Here is a 14,514-nt window from a genome sequence, read left to right as displayed (position 1 = left end):
ATCCATCTATCTTTTCCGCTGGGAGTGATACTCAGTGCCCTCTAAATCCCTCAGAGGCAGAATATCCCTCAGTGATCTCTATCCCTTCTTTTCACCGCCGTTAGAAAACCTGCTGCAGCTTACTCTAATTCACTCTGCTGAGCTGTAGCCAGATAACAAGTCCAGCTTCCACTCTTTATTACAGACTCAATATAAATGCATACTTTATGAGCAAGTGCTGAACCTTAAACACTCATGGTACTTTTTTTTTTTTTTTACCTGGAGTTTAAAAGGAGTGTGTCCAGCCCAGCTGGTTCTGCCAAGTAAAGCCGATGCGGAAGTGTCTTAAAACTTGCATTCTCTCTACTGACCAGCAGGGGGCGACTCCTCCGGTTGCAAAAAGAAGTCTGATTGTATAGAAGTCTGTAAGAAAATTACTCTACTTCTCTCTTGATTTATTACCTCAGTAAACATTGTAGACATGAGTTTATCTCTAGTTTCAAGTCTTCTTCAATACAGCAGTATGTTCATTTCGTAATTTATGGTCCATTTAGAGTCAAATAGACCATAAAAGCAGGGTATGCTTTAGGGCGGGCTTACTGTGATTGACAGGTCGCTGCTGCTACCAAGAGCCGTATCCGGCGTGTCTATGTCACTCATCCGCAGTCCAAATATGGCAACTTTTGTTCATCGGTTGCAAAAAAACAACATGGCGACAGCTGCAGTTTCAGATGGTGACGGTGAAATCTAAGAACTCAAAGCTTCATAACGGCGGTCCACAGACAAATGAGTGACGTCACGATGACTTTGTCCACTTCTTATATACGTCTGTGGTCCAGCCGTAGTAGCTCTGTCTTAGTTTACATTAGTTAACATTTGTTAACTAGGATTTAATATTGAGGCTGATGGGAATGTCATTAGCAGGGTTGACAACTGTTAACTTCTCGGCGTACGATAACTGTTTCTACGTAGTATCCTCTCCTTCGCAGCAGTGACATCACTGTGCGCAACAAAAGCATATCCAACGTATCCATATTCCCATCACACCAGATAGATCGCATTTACTGTTCCATAAAATACTCAAGCTGTATTTAATCAGGTCATTAGGGTACATCTTCTGGGTACCATGAACATCTGTACAGAACTGTAATGGCAGCCATCAAATAGCTGTTGAGATATTTCAGTCTGGACCAAAGTGGTGGACTTACCGACTGACCTTGCCATGCCCAGATCCACGGCGCTAGCATGGCAAAAAAGGCAAACCAAAACATTTGGATAGTAATCCAAAGCTGTCTCAAAGCTAATACTAAGCTAAAACACACACACTGTCAATCAAGACACAACTTCCACTGGTGGTGCAGGCTCCCCTTGTTATGCTTTGTAGATTTTATATTTTCCAGTTAAAATACATAGAAAAGTGTGTCCAGTATTTACCGTTGGACATTTGTTGTTTGTTTGACCACACACACTGTCGGGATGATCTAAAGTGACGCACTAAGTGAACCCAGATGTCCTCCTTACACAGCACATACATAGCTGCAGGTGTTTTACCCTCAGCGTGTCTTTATACACACGTGTGTGTGTGCGTGTGTTCTATCGGGTGTGCCCTGACTGTGTGAAGTCATGCAGGTGCAGATCATAGTGTAGGTTTTCTAAAACGGCAGCATGGCTGATGTTCATGGCTCACGGACTGTGGAAAATTATCCAATGAACACAGTTACTGAGATAATTACACTTGCTGTGTTTTTGACATTTATTTAAAGTTAGCAAAGACTAGTCGATAGTGATCCGGCGTATTTTCTTCTGTGACTTAGTTTGACAATTGATGTTACTACTTTTTGTAGCGGCTGAGCTTCTACCTGGACTGTATTTCAGAGAGTCATCACTGAAGAAGAGGAGGAACAGCTCTTTCCTCTGGCTTATCTGTCTCTCTAGGCATTTAAACATCAAAACAAAATGAGATTTTTTTTCCTAGCTCTCTTCGGAGCAGGTTCCTAAATGTGCACAAACGAACAAAAAGAAATTGGAAAAACAAACCTCTCAGAAACTAAATCAGACTTTAGGTTGTGTTCTTTGTTTGGGGAAAGGTCAGAGGCAGAGGACTGCAGAGGCATCACCATTAACAGGCTGCTGGGTTAACAGAAGGAGCAGATGTTTATCCCAGCAGCCCTTTGGTGACTCATCCTAAAAAATGTTCCTCGCTGAAGACAGAGAGGACCGTTATTGCCGTTACATAATGATCATTTGGTTAAACACCCTCATCCACACTTGTTATTATGAGCTGTGACACCGCCAAGTCATAAATACATATTTATTAATGTAATACAAGTTTCCGGGTCAACATTTTAGCACAAAGGGCATTGATAAATATTTAGTTTTGATGATTGATTTGCACATGGTACAGCATAGCTAATTTCATTAATTAATTTCTACGTCTTTCAGGCATAAATGCCCCAAGAAAATGCTGTTTCAGCCTCTAAAATATCAAGATTTGCCACTTTTCTCTGATTTATATAAGTTTAAACTAAATATGTTTGGCTTTTAAACTTTTGGTCGGAAAGAACAAGTCATTTGAAGACTTCATCTTGGAGTCAAAGAAGCTAGGATGGATATTTTTCACTAATTTCAGACTTTGTAGTTGTAGACTAAACAATTGAGAAAATAACCTGCAAATAATAGAGTTGCAAGCCTATTTTATTCAAATGTTCACATACACAGACTGCAGAGGACCAAAGAGAACAGACAACTGGTTGAGATGATTTTTTTAAAAATTCACTTTTATTTTTGTTGGTGTTTTTAAGGGCCAGATTCTTTGTGAGGAATACAACCATTTGAGCCCTCTGAGCTGCCAGCCTCTTTCTCCCTTCATCAATAATGATGGCAGTAGTATTAAAGAGCTTCTCATTCTCCATCCTGGTGCAAGCTACAAAGAGAAATATAGATGCTGGAGCCAGGGGAGGGGAGACGAGCTTGGTCGATTCTCCAGAACTGGATGAAATATGAGGAACGGTTTGCTCACTAAAATAGGTAGCTTTCTCAAAAAGGAGAGTGCTGGTGTCAGCTGGCCCAGGGTCAGATTCTGCTTCACACTCCTCCAGGATTTCATCAGAAAGACTACCAGCCTCTGCTCTTTGGTGCAGTTCCATCATCCACGCGGAGAGGGATATTTCTACTGGCCTATTGCATGAAAACCTGAGCAGAAATAGTAACGCTTGCAATGTAGAGATGCTGAAGTACTGTCAGTAGGGATCTTAGCGGAGGTTTAAGCTCCTTCTCTTTAGCTGGCAGAACTAACTGAAATCACAGACCTTCCTTGGAGCCTCGAGAGCCGATTCCTCCTCCAGCAACTCTGTCACTGCTAAGCATTGGTAGACAATCTGCCAGAGCCTCCTCCACCAACACTGCACACACGATTCATAGAGGTAGAGATGGAAAAAGCTTTTTTTAAACGTTACCAATTTGTGATTTTTTTTGTTTTTATCAGGGCACAGGGAATACTGGAAAAATAGATGATAAATTAACGTTAAGCTTTGCCAGCTACTGACAGCCCACAACATATATACAGTTCCATCGATTGCGGACAGCAAACAAAGGAAGTGTGGGTCTGGATGGTGGTAGCAGGGACCAGCGTCCTTTTACATGTCACCAGCTCGCCATATAAACATGGAGAGAAACTAACACCCACATTCTTCAGGGACGAGAGCTACAATAAATTGTCAATCCCGGTCTCAACAAAAGAGTTACTCACTATATCTGACAAAGCATGTTGAGGTTTAATCCAGGATTTTGCGCCGTTTAGACTGATTTTACAGTCCAAGGACCAGACGTGCAAACAACGTGTACCCATAAAAGCCATGCATGCACTATTTCCCTCACTTCAATGATAATATGGTCCCCATTCAAATTTCATTTAGCGTGTTGTATCCTTGGCTGCTCCCGTCCGCATGTTGACGTGTCCTTGAACAAGAAAATGATGGCGCTATATGAAAAGTTACGGTTTAACCAAATCTTATTTCAATTCATCCTGAGGAGAACATGAATGTCTGAATTAAATATCATGGCAATTCATCCCACAGAAATATTTCAAAATATCGCAAAACCATGAATGTCAACATGCTGGTGGTGTTGGAAGGTATCGCCAAAGTTCATCCTCTGGGGACCACGAAGGAATGTACTGAAATTAATGGCAATCCATTTAATAGCGAAGACATATTTCAGTCTGGGCCGATGAGTTGGGCCAACCGACATCGTCATCTCTAGAGCCGTGCCGCTAGCATGTACACACAAATATACAGAATATAAATACACATGACAATTGCTATACGTAGGAGTCGGCACATTACAAAGTAATACACTGTCCTTGCTGATGCCAACTCCACAACAGTGACACCTTCATGCATGGACATGGAACAAATCCATCAGGCTAGAGTGTGCACCCACTGTTTGCAAAACACACCTGGTCATTGTATCGCGCAATTAAGTCCACCCTTGAATCGGATGTAAACACAACAAAAGCCATCTGTTAATGCATACCTCATTATGCAACATATAGCTGCCACATGTGGGTTGGGTGGCAAACTACAAAAAGCCTCCACGAGTGTGGGCATTCACGTCAAGTATTTGCTATTTTTAATCATTTATCATTCAAGATAAAAATATCAATATATTTCTGCATGTTGTCATCCCTCTCCAGAGGGGAATGAAATGATGTAGAACAGATGGTAACCTGGGAAGTAGAAAGGACTTTGGCTGTCTACAGTAAACCCAGAGGAGACTACTGTGACGAGGGCCCACAGAGGAAAAGCTGGTGTCAGAGTCTGTGGACGAGTTCTGGACAGCCCAAGCCTCTCTGGAGGACAGACACAAACTCAACCAGCCATCAATTATTTCAGTCCGGCCACACGGAAATAACAGCAGGGCTCTGGGAACATGCAGCGGAATAACATCTTCAGGGCATTTAGAAATGACATTCAGCTTTGACACCTTCAAGGAACCATGTGTAACATTTAGGGGGATTAATTGACAGAAATTAGTAATGTTTTATTCAGTGTATAATCACCTGAAGCTAAGGATCGTAGTGTTTTCGTTAGCTTAGAAAAAGCCACATATATATATACACATGGGGAGCGGGTCCTCTTCCACAGAGTCCGCCATTTTTCTACATCAGCCCAGAATGGACAAATTTAACACTGGCTCTAGCGAGAGCCTTTTGCGTTTGTACATCATCTGAAGGTGGGGATGGGTACCAAAACTCGGTATTAAATGGGCGCCAGCATCAAATCGTTAAAGACCGGAGAATTAATGAGCCCAAACATTACTGCTGCTAGTTATTAGCTCTTTAATGTTAATGTTTTGGTGTAATTTATTATCAGGCTGCAGCGCACATCTCTGCTCTCTCTGTTGGGCTGAGCTCATTCAAACACACACACACACACAGACACACACACACACAGACACACACACACACACACACACACACACACACACACACACACGGCGGAGAACGTTCAGTGAACCAGGTCAAGTGGAGGATACTCGAGTTAACGCCAACTACGCTCTTTACAGAGTAAAAAGACAATACATCTGTTCAACAAGCACTAATATGTAAACAAAAGTGAAACCTAATTCAATCGGCTCATCCACCACTGCTATTTTAAGCAAGCACAGCACGAAAGATCGGTCAAAGCATTTGTTTTGTTGCTTAAACAGAAGCGGTCAGTCTGTAGTAGTCTGTTTATCTATACTTTTGTTGTTAACAGCTGAGACAAAGCATTTTGTATTTGTTTCCAGTGAGGTATTAATGACTGTATATAGAGACATTACTGTTGCTGCTCGTAGAAATAAAATCCTAAAGATAACTACCCCTACCTGAAGACCACCGTAGTTCTCCGACACGCGTGGAAAGGGAGGGGTGAACGGAGGGTATTTAGCTGGTTCCTATCTGCAAGACACCACTATATGCCACTACATTACACACCCTTACACACGGTTCCTTTAAGACAATTTAGGATTTACTCTTGGAACTGTTAGATATTCAGCATTAAAGGTGACAGGGCTACAATAAAAGTATCTATTAAATACTATTGATAGAAAATACTATCAATAGTATTGACTTCCACCTTCTTAGGGCCGATGTTCTGATAGAAGACATGAACTGGTGTGGGTTCCCAGCGGGGGTCTCATTTACGCTGATGTCACCAACACACACAGGCTAATGAGAACGGGAGAGAAGTGCTTGGATGAGGTGAACTCACAGATCTGAGAACCCCCAGAGTCCTCGCTGGCCGTGCTCTGAATAATGAGGGCTAATGTGAAGATGGGGTTGTGTGCCTGGCACAGCGCCATCTAATAAGGACCTGGGAATGTATTCATGTATCCGCCCTCTACAAACACCCAAAAATATTGGTGTCATAATTATGTTTCTATTAACCTGGCCGACATTTGAGTTAAATTTATAAAACTGATACAGCTCCAATAGTGCTCACCCAACGCTAACCTTCTGAATTGTGAAGAAAGAAGAGCTTTGCTAAAGCAACACGTTGCCTATTAAAAGGTCTATTATTGTACACTTGACACTGAAACTGGAAGCGGTTCGTATCTAAATTCTGCACACATTTTGATACTAAGCCTCCACTTTCTTTCTTTTTTCACTGACTAGTGATTTCTTCCATCTTTATTCAACTATTGCTCATGAGGGATCTCTCTCTCTCTCTCTCTCTCTCTCTCTCTCTCTCTCTCTCTCTCTCTCTCTCTCTCTCTCTCTCTCTCTCTCTCTCTCTCTCTCTCTCTCTCTCTCTCTCTCTGCCCTTTTCATTGTCAGTCTGGCTGAACCATTGTACAGCGTTTTATTTCACAATGTACAAAATAAACCCTTCATATAAAATTACATCTACGTATTTGTAACAGGGACTTATAATCTAAAAGCATGAAGGACGATTGAAAAATAGAATAGTCCTTTGAGATATCTGACTCTACCCAATTAAACTTTGTACGTGTATGTACTGTCTATATACTCTCTATTTGTCATGCTTTGATGAGAGTGTATATATATATATATATATATATTCACACACACATACATATATAGAAATACATTGTATTGTATATTGTATAACAGTACAGTAAAAGTGCCCTCTTACAAATGTTGGTGTCTGACAGCAAATCAACTGAATGTCTTACTTAGGCCGTTTTTCATTTTGTGGATTATTTGAAGTTGGACACTTCAGCATGTGCTGTTTAAGTGAAGGCCTGATTTGTGTTCAATGTGGACACAATTTATGGAGCGCACGCTGCCTCAGAGCTGGGAAGCAAGAAAGAGTTGGCGAGAGACTCTGGCACAATCCGAAGGCTCTATTTAAAGGAGTACTCCAGCAATAAAGTATTATGTATGCCAAATGTTAGGGGACTTGAGAAAGGAAATTATGAAGACTAACGCTGCAGTAACACATACAAATGAAAAGTAGTGGGCAGTCTCTGGCCTCTCAAGAATCTGTAGCTGTGCGTCTTGCTTTCTGATGTTCCCACAATAAATTAAAAAAAGCCATGTCTTATTTTAATTTCCAGGTACACGGTTTCTTTCCCCAAGTACCGAATAGCTGCAGCAATGATACCAACAACATGGCCAAGCAAAAAGGTACGTAAACTGGCAGATATCTTTAATGAGAATGGTCTGAGGTAATTTCGTGATATACGTAGTACCTTCAATTTACCTGGTTCATCATATTTTCTATACCTACAACTAAGATCATCACTCAAAGCATATGGGGTACCACGGAATGATGAATCACATCACCTACATACCATCTTGAATACACAAGGCCAAACGAAGGGATTAGTATCAAAACTGTACTCCTTCTTTTCTGTCTCTTCTTATAAACCTCTGTATATCGAACGGGTCTGGACTAAAGACCTCGAACACCTGACGGAGAACATGTCATTGGACTGGGATTACATCTGGAAAACCATAACTGAAACCTCTAAAAATCCTAATCACCAACAGATACATCTTAACTTTCTTCACCGAACTTACCTCACACCTAGGAAAAGTTTCTTAATGAAAGTAATTCCATCACCAATATGTACTCTTTGTACAGAAGGACTTGCTGGTTCTTTTATGCATATGTTTTGGTTTTGCAAAGATGTAACTCTCTTTTGGAAAATGGTATTATCACAGCAACAAAAACGCACCTTACTAACCGGCCTAACGGCCGCAAAAAAAATGCTGGCAATGCGATGGAGTCCTCCACATACTCTCACAAAATCCCAGTGGTTAGCTATTTATCTTGATGTGGTAAATATGGAACTCTCAGTAGCTAGAATGCATGGAGCTAAAGGAAAAACAATCTCTTCCTGGACTAGAGTTTTCAATAAAATTCAAGAATGTATGTAATCAAGTACATTATAATATATCTCCTAGTATATTGTATGGATACATACAGTATATATATATATATGTGTTTGTGTGTGTATGTACGTACGTATTCATTGTAATGTATGGTTGATTTTTAATGCATAACTTGAAAATCAATACAAATTTGATCACAAAAAAAAGAGATACCTGAGGAGGCAAGACTGATACACAGGACGGATGTGTCTGAACAACATTTCTTGTCAATTCATCCAATAATTAATTTAGTCTCGACCAAAGTGGTGGACTGGCAGACCGACACAAAATTCATGGAGCAGAGGCCAAGGTTCCCAGACTTTTTATTCCATAGTATGGGTGAAGACCCCAAAACACTGGGCCCTACATTTCCCCTAATGAATCTGGATAATTATTTATTTTTTTGGTGTTAAGACGGGTAAATGTCTTTTAAAGTCAACATCGCCAGTTTATAATCCTAGCTGTGATAAGCGGGGGACATCACAAAGTCATCAGGGTGATTTTCTCAGACGTTGGAAAGCTCCTCCCAGAGCCACAGACGACATTATAAGAACAGTTTTTGAAGGATGAGTAGCACTCAACACAATAAGTAAACGTAAAATGTAAAATGTAGAAAATAGCAGTAATACAGTGTCCCTATAACAAGATCACAGGGCAGAGACACATCTCAAGGACTGGATTGAGACGATGACCTGAAAACTGATTTTAATTAAAATCAATTGATTCTCTAATACACAAAAACATATGGAAGATAAACACCCCATCCCAAATAATTACAAAGCTTGCCTGTATTACTGTTAACTTTGTGTTAAAGCATCGTGAAAGAGGACTCTGGAGCGATTCCACAAGCACACCTGGAGAACTTCAAGGGATTGAAGGCTGACAGCACAGAGGAGGTGGCGGCCGCAGTGCTGACAGAACCAGCTTAGTAACAGAAACTCCGACATCTGTGATATGAAAGTCTGTCAGACATCAAATAAAGAGCTCATCACTGTGGATTCCACAAGGCTGAGCGTCTTAACACTCAAGTCTGTAAAATGCAGTTCAGTCACACATTGCAAGTTGTCCTACATCTCTGAGGGGAACTACTCGGTTAAAGTGTTTACATCGCTTTCCTGCAAATGTTTCTTTTTCTAAATGTCTCATTAAAAGGTGCTCATATGAAAATCATATATCTATTGTCTCCTCATTGCTCTCAACATGGCGAAAGCTGAGCTGGTGACTCACAGCTAACGGTGCAAATAACGCTAACAGTGCAACTATCGCTAACAGTGCAAATATCGCTAACAATGCAAATAACGCTAACAGTGCAAATAAAGCCTGAGGGGGGAACAGGAGATTAGGTGCTACGCTTCCGCGAGGATGCCGTCGATCGGAACGCCGTTATCAGCTGTACCCTCCACATGAGCGGCAGTGAGCTAGCCAATGGGGCACGCTCACATGCACCAAAAGGCAAGCGCGGCCGGCCAAGCTATGTCAACAAGGAACAGAGAAGCTCGGATCACACCACAGAGGGATAGTGACTTCATTCTCTGCTCAGGTAGATATTACTCCACTACATCTTTACATAAACAAAAGGTATTTGCTGCTGAATTTAATGCTCTGAATATCGTATAGAGACCCTTTAAGCTTGGTGTCTCCAAAAACAAAAGAAAAAGGAAACTGACTTTCTGTTTTAATCCTAGGCTGCCTTTTAGTAAAGTCATACTTTAATGGCTGTACGTCAAAGCATCAAACCCTTCTAATGCCTCACCCCTCTTGGTCAAGGTCATGCTGCATCCATTCTGAGTGCTTGGCCATTTCTATTCATGGCCAACCACACACACGCACAGGTGCAGGCCACTGATGACGATCACTTGGGGGATACATCCAGAAATTACACACTGAACAAATATAAGGGCGTTTTGGTTTGGCTGTATAAAAGAAAAGCACTTTCTGCAGATCGTACGTAGCTCTACTGTGATCACGACCAATTGGTATGAGGAGTGTAAATAAAAAAACTGTTGCAATAATAGAAGCAGCAGGGCACAGCAGTGTTCACCAACCAGCACAGACCAGTCGAGGAGCAGAGATGCTGTCTGTTTATTCTCTGATTCTCAAGAGTCTAGCTGCCTGACATAACATGGTTGGATGACGTCCAGGCCTCGGTGTTAAATGGCTCATGACATTTATTAAAGACTCTAGTAAGATCACACAAACCTGCACACATTCACACAAGGATACACACACACACACACACACACACACACACACACACACACACACACACACACACACACACACACACACACACACACACACACACACACACACACACTGCTGATTTACGTTCCTTGCCTCATTCAAGTGATTTCCCAGAGGGGCTGAAGGAGCTGCGAGCTGCTCACATGTCCTCTTTTTCCAGGAGCTGGGTCGCAGCTCCAGGATGATTATCAAAGGCACACGTGAAGAAGAGTTACAGCCGTCAGTACACTCAGCAACAAGAGAAAAAAAAGTGGACAAGAGAAGCAGAAGTGATGCTGGAGTGGCTGCAGAGATGCAAATGCGAGTCAAAATGACTCGAGACAGCACACTTCTGTTCAGTCAGATTGCCCCTTCTCCATCAAAAGACAAAAAAAAATCCATACTAAAAAAACAGCTACTGGCACATTTCTAGGAACATTTTGTTGTCTTCATTTTTCAATGGTATGTTCCATACACATAACCGGACAAACACAATTTCGCTGCAAGAATCAACAATTGCACTGGTACAACAGGACCAAATGCCAAGCAGCAACATGATCCTGGGTCGCAAGGATTGGAAAAAACATTTAATCTCGCTCTAACTTCTGACACAAGCCTGTGATACAGTGTGTCGCAGTCCCTTTTCTGCTTTCCTGGCATTTAGTGCTCGTAAAGTTGCATGCAAAACATAATGTGAATGCACAAGAGGGGAAGTTGAACTGCTCAGCAATAACACACACACACACAGTCTCCAACCAATTCAGCAAAACCCAAATTGTAAATACCGGCCGGTGAAGACAGTGAAAATGGTTTTCTCCTCGCTGAGCGGACACTACACAGACTTGATGCTTGAGATTGAGAACAAACGCGGGCAGTTATTCGTCGCATGTCGTTCATGTACTTGATGTTTAAAAAAAATTAAATTAAAAAGGTGCAGCTGGGGAGTCGGTTCATTTTGAAGTCATCCTTCAAGTAAATTCAAAGGAAACAATTCAGCCCCGTGCCTCATGAATGAGGGATTAAACGACTTATGAACAGGCTAAAATGAGCACCACTTGATGAAGCCATCACTCGTTTAAATTAGTCACTTCAGAGCGGTGAAACCATCTTCCATTCTTTTGGGGGCCTTAGAACAGAGAAACTCTGAGTGACTTTCTGCTATCACAGGATATCACAAAATAGACCATATCAAAACACCAACTGTACAGTTATTAGCACAACCATACCGACAGGTAACCTTACACCAGGGCTCCCTAAACATGCTGCAACAAACCCCTAGTCTTTTCATGGTTTTCAGCTTTTATTTGAATTCTTTAATCATTGTGTCACCAAAATGTTGAACATATTGACTAACGCTCATTTCTTTCAACCAGAGCTCAAGAGGACATATTTCAATAGCTTATTTTGTCCTTCTAACCCAAAAGATGTCCAATTTACAATATCAAAAACAGAATTATTGTATTGTAACAGTATGGTCCGGTTATCTTTAGTTAGCATTATTAACAACCCTTTTAGTTCATATATAAATGTGAATGTAGGTATATCAGGACGCATGCATGAATGTATGCACATATAAATATTTGTGCACATACGTGTTTATGTATGTGTACAAACACGAATATGAAATATATATTTTTTATTTTAATCTTTTTTTCTTGTTCTTTTTTGTTTGCATCACTGAGTGTATAAAGTACAACAATGATAGTAATAATTGCAAATACAGTTTGGACAGTCTGTGGATGTACTAATTCATTAGATTATTGCAATCAATTATAAATAATAAAGATATACACAGGCTCCCATGAATAGGCCAATGGGCCAGAAAGGGAAACCTGCGATCAAAGCACCTGTCTGTCTGTCACTGGACTAATTCCTAGAAACTAGAAGACATCATAGGGGACCACTTTGTTCGCCTCAAGAGGTCCCTGGAGAGACCCCGGGTCCCCAGTTTGTAAATCAGAACGGGGAGTGAGGATACAGCAGCTCAGCACAGGTGCATGACAGAGTAATGTCACATTATTGGCGTGCATTTCAGTGCAGCTTCCAATTTCACGGTTCAAAGTGCGTGCCCGCGCGCGTGTGTAAAGTGGTAAAAAAAAAAAAAAAAAATCCAGTGGAACTGCAGAGGAGTCCATATATCTTTATGTGCCCTCCGATGAGCGATTCACTGAACAACAATAAACCACGGCAATGAAACACGTGTGGCGAGCTCCATCTGCATTGCACGAGCAGAGCTATACCCCCCCCCCCCCACACACACACACACACACACACACACACACACATACACACACACACACACACACACACACACACACACACACACACTTCATTGCGAGCCATGACTAACAACAGCGATGCACTGAGACGATCTTTAAAGTTTCACTCACCCGTGTTTGAGCCCCTCTGAAGCGGCGGTTCCAGTCAAGAGTGGGCCAGAAGGGACGTCCCGGTTCGGACGCGCGGCGCCTTTCTGATCCACTTCACTCCCAGCCGATTATCAGCACTCGCGGGGTGAAGCGTCCGTGCAGGGCTTCTGCGCGAGAAGTGCGGCAGGAATCAGCTGCTGACCTGAGATGTGTCCCATGTGGCACACCCCTCTCTTCCGGGAAAAACACGGACGGACCAGCTGACACTACCCGCCTCTGGTCTGCGGTGAAGCCGCAGAGTGAAGCCACCCAGCGGCTGAATGTGTGCACACCGCCCGCACAGCTGGCTGTAGTTGTACCACTGCAATGTGCACCCGGCAGGAGAAGAATGGGGCTGGTCACACACACACACACACACACACACACACACACGTGCGCGCGCACACACACACACACACGCACACACTTTGAGACTGCTTTGAAGCACGTCGAGAGCACACGGATAACCCCAACTTTTATTATTCGACAAGAAATGAATCCACGGGTCCTAAGACCCGCCCCGTTCCCGCGGCACGCCGTGCCATTATTCACTGCTCTATTTAAAGATAATTTACATGATAAAATACAGCATCACACGTGGACAAAATAAGATTACACTCGTCATTACTACGGACACCACACGTGGATTTACCAACACCGCTCCTCTATTAGACATCGGATTCAACAAGCAGTGGATTTAATGAAAGCAAAAGTGCAGAGAGCGCCCCTGCTGGCCGTGTTTGTCTCATCTCCCGATTGAGACGATTCAAATGAACGTCTCAGTAATTAGTGAAGATAAGCAGAACGGTCATCTGTGACAGCAGAGGGTAACGGTGTAATTACTGGCTCCACTGTAGCCGACTGAACATGCTGGGCAATAAACTGTGGCCATCGTAATTAATTACCTTAGCAGAAGATTAACCTGTTATTTCCCTTAAAGGGACATTTGCCTGCACTCGTACAGTTACACCTCAGAGCTAATGAGCGGCTGAGCGGAGCGACAGATAATGGAGATTGAGATAGAGAGAAATAATCACGTTGATGGTATTTTTCTATGTACGACACTCGTTTTATATATGAATATACTCATCAAAGCATGACAAATAGAGAGTATATAGGACAGTACATACACTGCCTTTCAAAAGTTGAATTGGGTCCAGTCAGATGTCTCAGAGGACTATTCTATTTTGCAATCGTCCTTCATGCTTTTAGGTCGTAAGTCCTCGTTACAAATAGATGTAATTTTGTATGAAGGGTTTATTTTGTACATTGAGAATAATGATGTGTGTCTTACAATTCATTTAGGTCTACTAATTTTCCCTCTGGACGTTTCATTTTTCCACAATATAATAATGTAATAATATCTGTAACCAACCATTGTATGTAAGTTTAATATTGGACGTTCACACTCACAAGGTGAGTAAAGAGAAACAGACGAATGTGATAACAGCGTTAAACTTAATAAAGTCAGCACATAATCATAAGTGTAGACAGATGCATTTCATAGTTACTTTAATAGAA

General features: G+C 41.9%; 1 protein-coding gene across 2 annotated transcripts in view; it reads right to left on the bottom strand.

The window, feature by feature from the left end:
• The window catches only part of camkk1a (calcium/calmodulin-dependent protein kinase kinase 1, alpha a), a 66,467-nt gene extending 53,006 nt beyond the window's left edge, over positions 1 to 13,461 (bottom strand). For both annotated transcript variants that reach the window (XM_068729487.1, XM_068729488.1), the window contains exon 1: positions 12,976 to 13,461. The gene's annotated coding sequence lies outside the window, so the exon portion shown is untranslated. The remainder of the gene's footprint in view (positions 1 to 12,975) is intronic.
• Positions 13,462 to 14,514: the final 1,053 nt, after the last annotated feature.

Source organism: Cebidichthys violaceus, unplaced genomic scaffold, assembly GCF_023349555.1.
Source record: "Cebidichthys violaceus isolate CVI_PGR_0920_01 unplaced genomic scaffold, fCebVio1.0.p SCAF_46, whole genome shotgun sequence".
Classification (NCBI taxonomy): domain Eukaryota; kingdom Metazoa; phylum Chordata; class Actinopteri; order Perciformes; family Stichaeidae; genus Cebidichthys; species Cebidichthys violaceus.
Note: the sequence above shows the minus strand (reverse complement) of the source record. Positions and strands in the feature narration are given on the sequence as shown.